This window comes from Balaenoptera acutorostrata, chromosome 13, assembly GCF_949987535.1.
Source record: "Balaenoptera acutorostrata chromosome 13, mBalAcu1.1, whole genome shotgun sequence".
Lineage (NCBI taxonomy): Eukaryota > Metazoa > Chordata > Mammalia > Artiodactyla > Balaenopteridae > Balaenoptera > Balaenoptera acutorostrata.
The window spans coordinates 86,604,629-86,618,616 of NC_080076.1; the positions used below are offsets into that span (position 1 = coordinate 86,604,629).

The 13,988-nt window shown below is 54.8% G+C and overlaps 1 protein-coding gene across 5 annotated transcripts in view; it reads right to left on the reverse strand.

Moving 5' to 3' along the window:
• Nucleotides 1–13,988, reverse strand: part of PITPNM2 (phosphatidylinositol transfer protein membrane associated 2) — a 146,503-nt gene that overhangs the window by 73,197 nt on the left and 59,318 nt on the right. The window contains exon 1 of one of the 5 annotated variants that reach the window (XM_057526716.1): nucleotides 2,813–2,831. The exons of the other annotated variants lie outside the window; for them this stretch is intronic. The gene's annotated coding sequence lies outside the window, so the exon portion shown is untranslated. Of the gene's footprint in view, nucleotides 1–2,812; nucleotides 2,832–13,988 lie in introns of those variants that run through there. 5 annotated transcript variants of the gene reach the window in all.

Consider the following 13,988-nt stretch of genomic DNA (forward strand, 5'->3'; position numbering starts at 1 on the left):
AGGCAGCAGGCTCTGTCCTCTGGAAGAAGAGACTCAGGCCCCAGGGAAGGCCTCACCAAGCTCAGGGAGCGAGCTGGGGAGGAGCTTGACCTCGGAGGCCCTTGTGTCCAGGGAGAGCCCTGCCTCAAGAGAGCCTGGCCTGGCCATGACCTGAAACGGCCACTACAATAGCTCCTTCTCCCCTGCAGGGCGGGCCGGTCATCGGTTTTGTTCACGTGGCTTCTTGTGGGCTCCTTAAGGTACAAACCTTCCTCTGTTATATCACTACTGTGTTCACCTTTGGGGAAAAGCCCTCAAACACCTGTCTTTTTTCTTTCTTTCTTTCTTTCACATAATCTCTAATCTACAGAAAAGTTGCAAAGATAACATAAGATCTCTCAGATTCTCTCTACCCAGAATCGCTGTTTAAATCATTTGCTTTACCAATGGTCCATTCTCTCTTTGCATATCCATATGCATGTGTCTATATACTCCAAACCTTGCAGTCTTTTCTGAGCCATCGGAGAGTAAGGTACCGGGATATCTAAATGCATGATAACAAATCCTGATGCCAATTCGGGGGTTCGTTGCCAAGCACCCTCACACCTGCCTCCTCCAGGCTGAGGTGCATGAAGTAGCTGGTGCTATCTCCAGGTTACAGATGAGGAAACTGAGGCACAGTGTCCAGGGGTACGTGGCCCTCCTTCTACACCGAGCCACCCACACCTAAGTTCTCAGCATAAAACACACAGGCCCGGGGCTTCCCTGGTGGCGCAGTGGTTGAGAATCTGCCTGCTAATGCAGGGGACACGGGTTCGAGCCCTGGTCTGGGAAGATCCCACATGCCGCGGAGCAGCTGGGCCCGTGAGCCACAACTACTGAGTCTGCGCGTCTGGAGCCTGTGCCCCGCAACGGGAGGGGCCGCGATAGTGAAAGGCCCGCGCACCGCGATGAAGAGCGGTCCCCGCACCGCGATGAAGAGCGGTCCCCGCACCGCGATGAAGAGTGGCCCCCACTTGCCGCAACTAGAGAAAGCCCTCGCACGAACCGAAGACCCAACACAGCCAAAAATAAATAAATAAATAAATAAAGTAGCTATACAATTAAATAAAAAAAAAAAAAATTAAAAAAAACAAACAAACAAACAAAAAAAACACACAGGCCCATTCTGCAGACTGTCTTCCTGATGACAAGACGATGTCTTAATTTTTTTGTTTTCTTTTTGGCCGTGCCATGCGGCATGTGGGATCTTAGTTCCCCGACCAGGGATTGAACCCGTGCCCCCTGCAGCGGAAGCGCGGAGTTCTAACCACTGCACCGCCAGGGAAGGCCTTAGATGATGTCTTAATTTTTAAAAGAAAGTGAGCCAGGTTGCCCCCACAGGGGAACACAGACGGATCAGGACCCAATCAAGACTGTCTACAGTGCAGCAGGCGGGAGTGGACGGCTGGGGTGGGCGCCAGCGAGGGACTCCCCACTCCAACCGGGGCCGTCGCCTCCTTCAGCGCCTGCCCTCTGCTTCTTTCCTTTTCTCTCCTCAGACAACTGGGATGGAGGGACTCCTCCCTGGAGGGAAGGACTGGGTCTCCCCTTCATCCCAAAGCCCGGTGGCATGGGGCCCAATGCAGAGCAGGCTGCATGTGTAACTGATGAATGAATGAATGAATGAATGAATGAGTCAGAGATCTGAGTTCTGGTTCTGCCGCAGGGTGGGCTACTCAACTGCTCTGAGACTCAGTTTCCTCATATGTAAAATGGGACAACACCAAGCACTTCTAAAGTGGTTGCCAATTGTTAAATTAGATGAGATTTGTGAAGGCGCCGGTGAGGTGGGTGTTAAGATCCCAGTTCAGAGTTTGATCAGGGAAATGAACAAGACAATGGGGAGAAATGGAAAGCAAAGCTGAAGATGCCCAAATATGAACAATGTGGGGAAGGCACACACACACACACACACACACACACACACACACACACGCATGCACACACGGCCTCGCAGCTCAGCACCTCTGAAGCTTAGCAGTCTCTCTCTAACGACCCCCCTTTCTTTCGGCTTGAGACCCTCAGCAGCCCAGGATGAAAAGCTGGCACCCAGGGCTTCCTCTGCAGACACAAATGTGCTAATGTCTGTAACACCTGACAACGCAGCAGAGTCTGGGGGGGTTGTGGAAAAGAGGAACAGTAAGAGAGGGAGGCAGCTCTTTCCAGAAGTGGACACGAATGGTCTGTCTCACTCAGGTAAGACACAGAGCTAAAAAGCAATGCATAAAAAGGACAGCTCTTCGATCTTATCAGTACCGGGAACTGTTTATAGGAGATCATGTTATCAAGGGCAGAATGCCAGCTGGTACATGCACCCCTGATGGCAAAAGGGAAAACCGTATCTGTGTGTGTGTGAGTGTGCATGTGTGTGACTGCATATATGTGTGTGTATGTGTGTATTCAGGGACGTCGCACAGCAGACCAGGAGAATTTAACGTTCACGAGCTTCTGTTCTCCTGCACGATTTCTTAAGCCATTTGTGCAAAAAGATGAAGTGCCACCCCTAGGAGATTTTCTCAGTCTGGGCAACAGGGCTGGGCTGGGGCACAGGCTCAGCCTCCCAAGGCAGTCGTGGTCCCAAGTCCTAGAGTCCCTGATGCTGAGCCAGCACCGCCTGTCCCACCCGACACAGCCTGGGTGGGGGACGCCAGCGCACAGGGGAAGACAAACCAAACTTTCCCCATGGAGCTTTACGGGCTTCGCGAGGTTTGTCCGAACCACCAGGCTTCCCACCGAGCCCGCCCCTGAATCCCGGTGCTCCCGTCGAATTAAAGAAGAGAGAGCCACTCACCGCCTGAAAGCCAGCCAACACGGACTATTCCACTTTTCCTGGAATGAGCTTTCCACACTTTCGGCGGCTGGAGCCATCGGCAGCCAGGGCTCCCACCTCTCCGACCTGCTCTCACACCCTCTGCGGCTCTTTACGATGCTTTCACGTAAGGCACCGCTATGTGAAATCGCACTAAGAAAGAAGGCTGGCTCCTGGTGCCGGAGGACACGGGAGGGGGGGGGGGAGGCTGGCACGGAGCACTCAGGATTCACTTTGGATGAAAGCGGGCGGGTTGGCGGAGCCTTGCCTCCCTCCCCCTCCATCGCCAGCCCTGCTCTGCCATCCTTCCGACTTGCCGGCTTGCTGATTAAAACACACACGTGGATTGCCAAAGCAACCTGCACCCTGGACGCCCATGAAAGAGCCCCGGGGGGCAGAGTAACCCCAGCTGCAGCCACCTCCCGTGGAGGCTGGGCGCAAAGCTGAGAACGAATGCTGCCACTCACGGGGCTGACCTTTCACGTGTCACATCAGATTTTCCGTTCGCCAGCAAACCAAAACCAAACCAAGCCCAACCAGCACACCGCCTCCCCACCCATCGCACAACTCGTAAACCCATCAGAATTTACGGCAAACCAACCAGAATCCAGACGCGGCTAATGTCATTAAGAAGCCTGCACAGCGCCCAGATGCCAGGAGGGTCTCGGTGACAGACGCCAGCCTCAAAGCAAAAGAAAAGCAAGACACAGCACAGATGCTGCAGACACAAAAGCATTTTCATCCTGCCCAACAGGAACCGATCTGATTATCAAAGGGAAGCACCAAGGACTCAGAGTCTAAGGCGGCTTTAGTGAAACAGGGCTTTGGGAGATGAACAAATGTAGTTTAAAGAGACCTGACCACAGACCCAGACCAGGGGGGCCCTGCCTTGGGCCGTCTGTTTTTAAAGCAATCTGCCAGAGATAATGCTGAAAACAAATGTATAATCCAATCAGAAGCCTGACTCTGAGACACATGCCTGAATGTCTAGACTCCCTGCCATTTCAGCCCCCGAGGTGGGGACCACGTTCAGAGCTGACTGTTGTTTTCCCCCAGTACCTGAACCAAACTTTCAAGTCTCCCTGTGAGTCACTGGTGTTCACTTTCTATTTAAAGATCACACAGGGCTTCCTCTCAAGCACCATTCAAACCCATGTCTTCTAAGAACTGGGTGCTAAATCCGTTTTCCTCGGGCCTCACTTTCCATCAACATAGATGTTCTAGTCGACAGCGAGGGGTTCTTTTTTCCATCATCTACTGCCAGAGGCAGAGGTAATGGGAGTGGCACGGATCCCGAGAATGCCCCTGGGACGGGCAGCTGATGAATTAACCTCATTGATTCCTTCCAGGAGAGCCATGCAGAAGCCGTCCTGAACGCCATGGCTGGAGATGGGGTAGACACAAGGGAAAATCTCGACCCACCGGGCAGCGGTCTCAGGATCCTGTCTGAACCAAACTCTGCTGAGGGGCTGTCCCAGACAGATGGTGGTACCACCACAGCCAGGCTGCCAGGACCCCCTCTGCCGGGAACCAGCCAGAGGCTGATCTTCACTACACCATCTTCTCGGAGATGCTTGGTTACGGGGACAAAACATTTCCCTACTGAACTCCATTTTCAGGCGAGAAAGGATTAGACGGAGAAACCTGTACCCAGCCGTCGACACTCGGTAGACCTGCCCCATCTGGCGTGCACGTGCATGCCCCTAAATTCCCTTCCCTCCCCCCTGGTCAGACCACGGTCCAGGAAAGCAGACTGCTCATGCTGTGTAGCAATTAGGCTGAAAAATGGAAGAGCAACGGACAGCCACAGACCCAAGCAACAGGAGTCGGGGGTGGGCTTCTCACAGCCACCCTGGAGGAAAGACCCCACACACACCCAAACTTTGCTGTGTCCCCTCTGATCTCTGAGTCAGGCCATGCCTCTCCCTCCCTCTCTCCCTCCATCCCAGCTACTCCAGGGAAAACAGCAGCCCACGTGACCAGGACAGAGCCTGCCTTGCTAATAAACCCGTCCTAAGGCTCTGACAGCTTTAGCAGAAAATTACCTTTCAGGAAGAAAATGTAAGGAAGGGGAAGAGGGGAGACAAAGTGTTAGAGCTGGGAGCCACTCGCCACAGGAGCCGGCCTGGGGCTGGTCCAGCAGCCCCCCATGTCTGCGGAGGTCCCCCAAGCTCCCCATGCTGACGGCCTCAGGGAGCCGCCCCTGGCACGCAGCTCTGCCGGCAACTCATGCCTGGAGACGGGAGGGCGCCTCGGAGACAGAGGCACGGACGGATGGACGGATGGATGGAGGAGCCGCGAGCCCGGCAGGGACGAAGGAGGAAGGGAAGCCAAGAGGAAGGGGTGGGGAGAGAGGAGAGGGAGGGAGGGAAGAGGGAGAATTGATTCTGTCTCCTCCACTGGGACCACTGAGCTAAGTTGCCATGGAGAAAGGGGAGCCGCTGGCAGAGCCTGAGGCGGGTGGAGGAACCTTATGCCAGAGGGAAGGCGTCAGCTCAGAGCCACTCCCCACACTCCTGGCGCAGCCTCCACCAAACCGGGCCTTCTGGGCCCGAGGCGGCCAGACTGGGAGGGGAACGGGCCTGACCCAGTGGGGCAAACAGCAGCAGTTCTCTGCCCCCGGAGGAGCGGGGGGTGAGGGGGCAGGAGGTTCAGGTCTTCCTCGCCAGGCTCACTGGCGCTCCCGCCCCTCATCTCACACCACGCCGCCAGCCCAGCCAGACTCCCCGGGGACTGAGGGGACCAGAGCCTCTCCCAACGGCCTGGGTACCACCTGGGGCCCTGGTGTTTGCGGAGGCATTCTGACCTCCACCTGCCTCCCCGTTTCTAAAAATTAGAGTCTCCAGACCCCGAGTCACATTTCCCACCCTCAGGGATGAGGGGACATCCAACTAGGGAAGGACCTCGACGCACAGAACCTCCTATGCAGGAAGTGGAGGAGAAGGACGAAGGGAGTGAGCCCTCCCGGGTGGACGGCCCTCCCGGGTGGACGGCCCCCGAAGGCTCCGTGGCCCTGGCTCCCTGCGGGTCTCCCGCGCTGGGCTGGCTCTCCCACCTGCCTGCGCCAGCCCTGCCGCGGCTCCCGTCCACGACCCCAGCTTCAGGACCGGCCATAGCTGCTGGCCCTGCAGCCACTCCAAGCTGCAGGAGTCGGGCCAGGGAGGCCAGGGCTGGGGTCTCCGCTCCTCCTCTTGGAGACGACATGACACGGGCACATCCAGGCCCACCTCTGGGCCCCCACTCCCGATCTCAAATGGGCACAACCCCGCCATCTCCCAACCTGGACACCAAAACAGCAGGGGCCGGTGAAGGGGCGTGGACACCATCTCAGGAACGTTGTCTCCTCAGGGGGACGGAAGCGTGGCAGGCACAGCACCCATCGTCCCACCTCCCCTCGCTCCCCACGGTCGGGACAGAGGCCCCGGAAGGGCTGAAGCCAACGCAGAGGCCAAGGCCTTGCAGCTCTGACACAGAAAGACTTCAGGGCGGACCTACTGGAGGCCTAGCTCTGAATGCCATGACCTGGGAAACATTTTTCTCTTCACAGTCCTCTTCTCACTTTCCCCCTCGACGCTTTCTTATGAAAAGGTTCACACAAACAGCAAAGTTGAACACGTTTCCTAATGAACATCCATACATGCACTACCTAGATCCTACCATTTCCTCTCACTTTTAATGCGGCAGAACACCTATAAAACTGACCATTTTTGACATTTTAAAGTACACAGTTCAGAGGCGTGGAGTGCATTCATGGTGCTGTGCCAGCGTCACCTCTAATTCCAGAACGTTTTCATCACCCCCAAACCTGACGGGCACTCACTCCCCATCCCGCCTCCCCCCAGCCCCGGGCAACCACCAGTCTGCTTTCTGTCTCTGTGGATGTACCTGTTCTGGACAGTTCATATCAATGGGATCATCCACTCTGTGGCCTTTTGTGTGCGGCCTCTTTCACTTTGCATCATGTTCTCGAGGTTCGTCCACTTTGTAGCCTGGGTCAGTGCTTCATTCCTCTTTATGGCTGAATCATAGCATCGGATTCATCGGACACGTGGGTTGTTTCCAGCTTTCGGCTATCGTTCTCTTACTTTTAGAATGAGTTTTTCAGAGTCCAGTAATGTTTCCTGAAGCCTCTCCTATGGGATTTGGGATTCGGGATTCGGTCTCAAAGGTGCAGCCCCGGAGGCCCCAAATAGAATGTTAATCCTTGTTTGGCCTTTTCATTAAAGCATTGCTCCCCACTGGGTAATCGAGCCTGCGGGGGGCTCCGCGTGGCCCTGGGGACGGAGGCAGAGGTCCCAGAGCATGCGTGTGGCCAGCGAGTGGGCTCTGGGCTCCTCTGTCCCAAGAAGCAGCCCTCTGGGCAGCAGGACACTTGTGCACACGGACCCCGTGTCCACGCTCTGAGACTTTGATGCACCCAGGTTTGAGTACTCTCTTACACTCCCTGGCAGCCTGACTGGCAAGCCATTTCCCCTCTCTGAGCCTCAGCTTCTCCATCTGTAACAGGCGGGCAACAGTCTCTACCTCTTGCGGTTGCTCTAGAGATGAGACTGGCGCTGCCCCATGGAACTTTCTGGGTTGATGGATGTGTTCTACGCCTGGCTGTCCAGTACGGCCGCCACTAGGCCATGGGCTACTGAGCACCTGAAATGTGACTAGTGTGATTGGACAATGGAATTTTTAATTTTATTTCACTTTAATTTAAAATTAAAATTAAGAAGTCGCACGGGGCTGGTGGTGATCACCCTGGACAGAGCAGCTCTAAGCACTTAATGGGATGGGAAGGTAGGACACGGTCCAAGCCCAGCACCTAGCTCCTCCGTCTTTTCCTTCATCCCTTCCTCTCCCTACTTACCCCATGGTGTCTGGGCAGTGGAGCGAGCCTCTGTCTGCAGCCTGGCCCCCAAGGCCCCCTCTAAAAGGACAGAGGGTGGGCAGTTGGGCTCTCAGGGGACAAAACAGGTGCCAGCTGGCGAGTGGACGTGGTGGACTCCATAGTGACGTAGGTCCCTGAACCGCTAACCTCTCCTCCTGCCCCTATTGGCCCTAGACCCCTATTCTAGAACCCCATCTCCTGCCGTTTCCCCCAGCAACTCCTGAGGTCATCCCTAGAATGTCTGGGCAGGAGATGAAGGATTGGAATAGACCCTCCCCCCATTCCTAAAGTGGCAGCAGTGGACCCCCGTGGGGTTGTGCAGGGGTTTCGTGGTCTCGGGCTGTGCTGTCTCGGGTCCTCAGGGACACCTTCCCACGTGCACAAAGCTGTTCTCACAGGCTTGTGCCCTGGCACAGCGGCTGCACTAGAATCCAAACCTCACTTTGCAGATGCAGAAACCCAGACTCAGCTGGAGGAGCACACGGCAAGGCGGGAGGAGTTGGGGCTGAAGCCCAGGCCCCCAACTCCCCCCAGCCTGGCTGGCATGGGCCTCCTGAGAGGCAGGAGACTCTGGAACAGGCCCGGCCGGGTAGGAGGGGGCCCCCAGCACTTGGCCCCGTGGCAGGGCAGGTGAAGGGCCCGGGGGACGGCTGTGTGGCTTCAAAGCCAGAACTGAAGCCTGGCCAAGCCATCCCATTGCTGTTCCCTCACCCACCCCAACCCGTCCCAAGTCGGAGAGAAGTGACATCTCGGGGGTGGCAGTGGGGACTCCAGAAAAACTTAAACACAACCACAAACAACCATAACTCCGGTTGTGCTCTGAGCCCACCAACAGGTATGGGTCACCCAGAGCTGGGAACGGCTGCCGAGGACCGGGGGCCCAGCTGTCTCCCCCTCACCCTGCAAAGCCTTCTCTTAGCTTCCTGCATGCCCCTGCCTCCCCGACAGGATGGCCAGAGGGATCCCCTTCAAACCTGTGCCCTGAAGTCACCTGCTCTCACCCCACTCACAGGGGAAGGCCTGGAGGCCCTGCCCTGCCTGCCTCGGGGCATCTGTACCCACGCACCCTCTGCCCAGAGCGGCCTCCCCCGTAGCCTCGGCTCTGGGACCCTCCTCACTAAGGCCTTCCTCGACCCCCTTACTTATTTCAAACTCAGCCCCAGACCCGGCACTCCCCTGACTTTCCCATTTACTTCATAGCTTTGATCCTCATCTAATATACCGTGGGCTTTTCTTTCTTCTTTTATTTTTATTTTTTGAATTGTGGTAAGATACACATAACGTCAAACTTACCATCTCAATCATTTTTTTTCTCAATCGTTTTTAAGTGTACAGTTCCGTGGCATTAAGGACATTCACATTGCTGTGCAACCATCACCACCGTCCATCTCCAGAACTTCATCTTGTAAAACTGGAACTCTGTCCCCATTAAACACTGCCTCCCCATTCCACCCTCCCTCCGGTCCCTGGCACCCACCACTCTACTTGGAACTTAACTGCTTTAGGCACCTCGTGTAAGTGGAATCATGCAGTATCTGTCCTTTTGTGTCTGGCTTATTTTACACAGTGTAACATCTTTCGGGTTCACCCATGGTGTAGCACGTTCTTTTTTTTAAAGTTGTCTTTCCCACTGGAATGGAGGCTTCATGGGGGCAGGGATTTTGGTGGGGTCGTTTTCACTGCTGTATCCCCAGGGTCTAGAAGACAGCCTGGCACCCAGCAGGCACTGAACGAGTCTTTGGAATGAATGAATGAGCGCGTGAGTGAATGAATGAAGACTTTGTAGAGGACAGTACTCCACCACACAGGTCTGGGTCGGCCCCTCCCCCCCACTGTGGACCAACTCCCAGCGATGGTGGCCCCGCCCCATGGCTTTAGACCCCTGCCCTGGAGTCCCAGGCCCACCGTCCCAAGGGGTGACCACACTCAGTGCCCGCAGGACCCCCCCACTTGATGGTGGGCTTCCCCCCTAGACAAGGCACATCCACGGGAAGATTATTACAGGGACAGACAGGGTCCCCAGCCGTGGATGTGACAATGTGCCTTGGAGCCTCACAGTGGCGCTGTGGGCAGTGAGGAAGGATAGAGGAGGGCAAGGGCCCAGACACCCAGATTCCCCCAACGTGGGGAGGCCAGCACAGGCAGGGGTTCGGGAGACCGGGCCTAGACCTAGCCACTGCTCAGAGTGGGGCTCACACCCCGCTGGTCCCTCGCCTTCCACCTTCTCCACATCCTGCCTGGCTACTTGTTTCACTCTCTGAGAACTTGCTTTACTCCTGTTTCTGGGCTAGACGAGCTCAGAAAATCAAAGTAAGGCATAAGGTGGACCCCTTGCGCACACGCAGCAAGCCTGAAGGGGCACCAGCACTCCAGCCAGGCCGGCCAGCGCGTGGGAGAGGCCGGGGTCCCACCCCTCGCCAGACTTGGGCAGGAGGTGTCCACGGAGGGGGCAGTGGCTGAGGGCCCACAGCGAGGCCTCAGCGCCCAGCCAGACCTCAACCGGGGTGCTGGAAGACAGTGACCCCAGAAGAGCCCAGATCACCCCCGAGAGATCCTCCCCACTCCGGGAAGACAAACAGACTGGGACAGTGGAAAAACAGCTGTACCTTTAAATTATTTGGCCCACAGATACGAGAAACATTTGCCTGTTGAAGCTGTTTGCATGTTTGGTTATTTTTAGGGTGAACCCGGTTGCCTCCCCTTGGAACCAGATGAAGCCCAGGAGGCACGTAGTCTTCTTTCCCAGATGGGGGTCCCAGTCCCGCATCCCTGGGAACCCGGGCCTGAGTGTGAGAGCCCTGAGGCTCGCGGCAGCAGGGGCCCCACCGGAACACACACCGGGGAGCCTGGGCAGGTCTGCTGGGACCTTTAAGAAGATGCGACTCTGCTGGCAGCACGGCTGCCCACCTGGGTCCAGAAAGAGCCCCCTGCCCCTGCCCAGAGCACGGGGTGAAGGGAAGGAAGCTGGAGGCCCTGTCTCCGTCCATGCAGGACCAGCTAATGGGAATATTTTGCTGACATATTTTTAGAACAAATGGCAATTAGAGCAGATTTTCTCTTCCACTCCCCCTCCCCAAAACAGGAATAAATCAGCTCTACCAAGTTCCCAGCTAATGATTTCCTCCATTAAATTAAAAAGAAGAAGAAGAAAATGTTTTTTTAAATAGATTACCAGCCCTGTGCTTTCGGAGACCATGTGACCTGTCAACTCCTCTTAAGTCCTGATACATCAAAGTTCCTTAATTAATTTTTAGTAAGTAAAAAAGTCATAGTCTAAGAAGGACTCCTCCCCCACCTGCTCCCAGTTGGCCTGGCACACAAGGGTCAGCTCCGGGCTGGCCGTGGGAAGCCAGCTCAATAGGGCCAGAGATAACCTGAGAATCAGTGCACGAGGTCCATTTCACAGATGAGAAAAGTGAGGCTGAGATGAGAAGCACCTAAACACATAGCCCGTGGAGGACTAAATGTGGGGCGGGGGTCTTGCTTTCAAGATGCGCCCACCTACAGAAACGCAAACAGGGGAGGCCAGGAGCCGAAGAGCCCCAGCCTTCAGGTGTAGGGATGACGTGAGTTACTTAACCCAGGACCTGGGCTTCTCTTCCTCTTGTTCCTTTGCAGCACCTGGGACAGGGGCCGGCATACACTGCGGACACCTCATCTATTTCTAAAAAGTCCGCTCCCCGACAGCACGGATGAACCTCGGAAGCACTGTGCTGAGTGAAAGAAGGCAGACACCACAGGGCAAATACTGTATGATTCCACTTGTATGAGGTGCCTGGAATAGGCAGATTCACAGAGACAGAGGGTAGAAGGGTAGGTACCAGTAGAATGGGGGAGGGGGAGTTAGTGTTTAATGGGGACAGAGTGTCTGTTTGGGGAAAGAAAAGAGCTCTGGAGATGGATGCTGGTGATGGTGGCCCAACAACTTGAATGTACTTAATGCCACTGAACTATGTACTTAAAAATGGTTAAAGTGGTCAATTTTATGTATATTTTACCACAATGAACAGATATAAAAAGAAAAAAAAAGAGTCCACTCTCCAAAATGCTATTTGAAGATACAGGAGGGGCTGACAACTGCACAGTGACTCGGGCAGCACCGTCTGTGGCCTGCCACTAGCTGGACCTCAATTCCTGAAGTCCAGCCGGGGAGCTCACAGGCCCCTCCAGTCACGTAGGAATGCCAGGGACCTTCAGAGAAAGGCTCCTGGTGTTAGCCAGCGTCACCAAGTCAGGATTCCCCGTGTCCCTGATGGCCTACCAGACGCCAACAGGGAGAAGGCCCAAGGAACACCCTCTCTGAAAGATGCCTCAGGGCCTTCGGACGTGCTGTGCCCTCTGCCTGGAATGCATTTCCCCAGATATTACTCGACTCGCTTCCTAAGTTTATTTAGGTTTCTGCAGAGAGGTCCTCTCTGGACCATCCTATAGCCAGAGGCAGGGAAAGTCACTGGGACCAGGCAGGGTGGCCTTGAGCAAGAACGGGAAACCAAGAGCCCTAAGCATCCATGGCAAGCCAGCACCATCACGCTGCTCCTGGCTGGAGAGAAGCAGCTCGTGGGAGGGCAGTCAGATCCTGGCTCCGCCATAACCAGACAGAGGACCTTGGCAAGTTCCTTCATCCCTCTAAGGCTCCGTTTTCTCTTCTATAACACGGGGAAGAAAACAGGCTTTTCTGAGGGTGAGGTGAGATGATGTACGTGTTTGGCATATAGCTGGGACGTGGGCAAAGGTCGATAAATGGTAATGATTCTAATTATAATCTCCCAAATGCATTCCTTCAAAGAGGGTCCAGGGGCAACGATCTCAGACAACTCAAAGAAGACATGCACCACTAATCAAGTGTCCAAGCCAGTGGTGGGTGGGTGGGGGGATGTCAGTGACCCGGAAGGCAGAGGACGGGGCCTGTAGGCTTACCGTGTGCTATGTGGTTTAACTAATTTAATCCTTTTTGTCCCCATTTTGCATATGAGGAAACTGAAGCACAGAGAGGTTAGTGACTTACTTGCTCCAGGTCACATAACCTGGAGGCAATGAAACCGAATTCCAACCCTGGTCATGTGGTTCCAGGGCCTGAGCTGGTTCTCACTGTTCCATAGTTGCATCCTTGGGTTTTTTAACAAATTTTTTATAGGTTTAAAAAATACATATTTATTTATTTTATTTTTATTATTTATTTTCTTTATTTTTTTGGCCGCGTTGGGTCTTAGTTGCGGCACGCGGGCTCTTCGTTGCGGTGCACGGGCTTCATTCTAGTTGTGGCGTGAGGGTTTTCTCTCTCTAGTCGTGGCGCGTGGGCTCAGTAGTTGTGGTGCGTGGGCTTAGTTGCCCTGCAGCGTGTGGGATCTTAGTTCCCCAACCAGGGATTGAATCCGCGTCGCCTGCATTGGAAGGCGGATTCTTTACCACTGGACCACCAGGGAAGTCCCTTATTTTAAAAAATTTTAATCTTTTTATAGTAGATCCTTGTTGGTTATCTATTTTAAATATAGCAGTGTGTACATGTCAATCCCAAACTCCCAATCTATCCCTCCCTGCAACCCTTCTGCCCTGGAAAGCATAAATTCGTTCTCTAAGTCTGTGAGTCTGTTTCTGTTTTGTAAATAAGTTCAATTGTATATTTTTTTAAGATTCTGCATATAAGCGATATCATATGATATTTGTCTTTCTCTGTCTGACTTACTTACTAGGATCATCTCTAGGTCCACCATAGGGTATCTTGAGAGAAGTGTGGAAGGAAGGAAGGAAAGAAGGAAGGAAGGGAGGGAGGGAGGGAGGGAGGAAGAGAGAGGGGCCCAAGAAAGCAGAGGCAGATCCCCTGGCAGCTTCTGCAAGTCTGACATCCGGGCTACGTGAGTTTCCATAAGCCGGAGGGAAAGGTCTCAGAGCAGGCCCCTCAGGGAAGCCCACAGCACAGCGGGACTGGCCTGGTTCCTCTCGAAGGTCTCCAAGGTCAGGCCCAAGATCTTCATACTTCGTTCCACTCAGCCCAGCTGCACTGGTCAGCACCCAAGTGTGCAGTTAACTCCCTCGGAACCCAGGCTGGGCAGGGGGAGGGGAGGAACAGCTCCGCGCCTGGCTCCGCCTTACGATGCCTCCCCAGCGGCCCAGAGACCCAGGGGACACCTGAAAGCCCCCACCCTTTCAGCGGCCAGACACGGGGGAGAAGGGAGGCCTGCACACTGGCGGCTGGCGGGTGATTCTGTGTGCACGGCTAAAGGGCAAGCGGCTTCCAACTCATTCTTGAAGGTGATTCACTTCCCTCTATGCCACCTTCTGAAG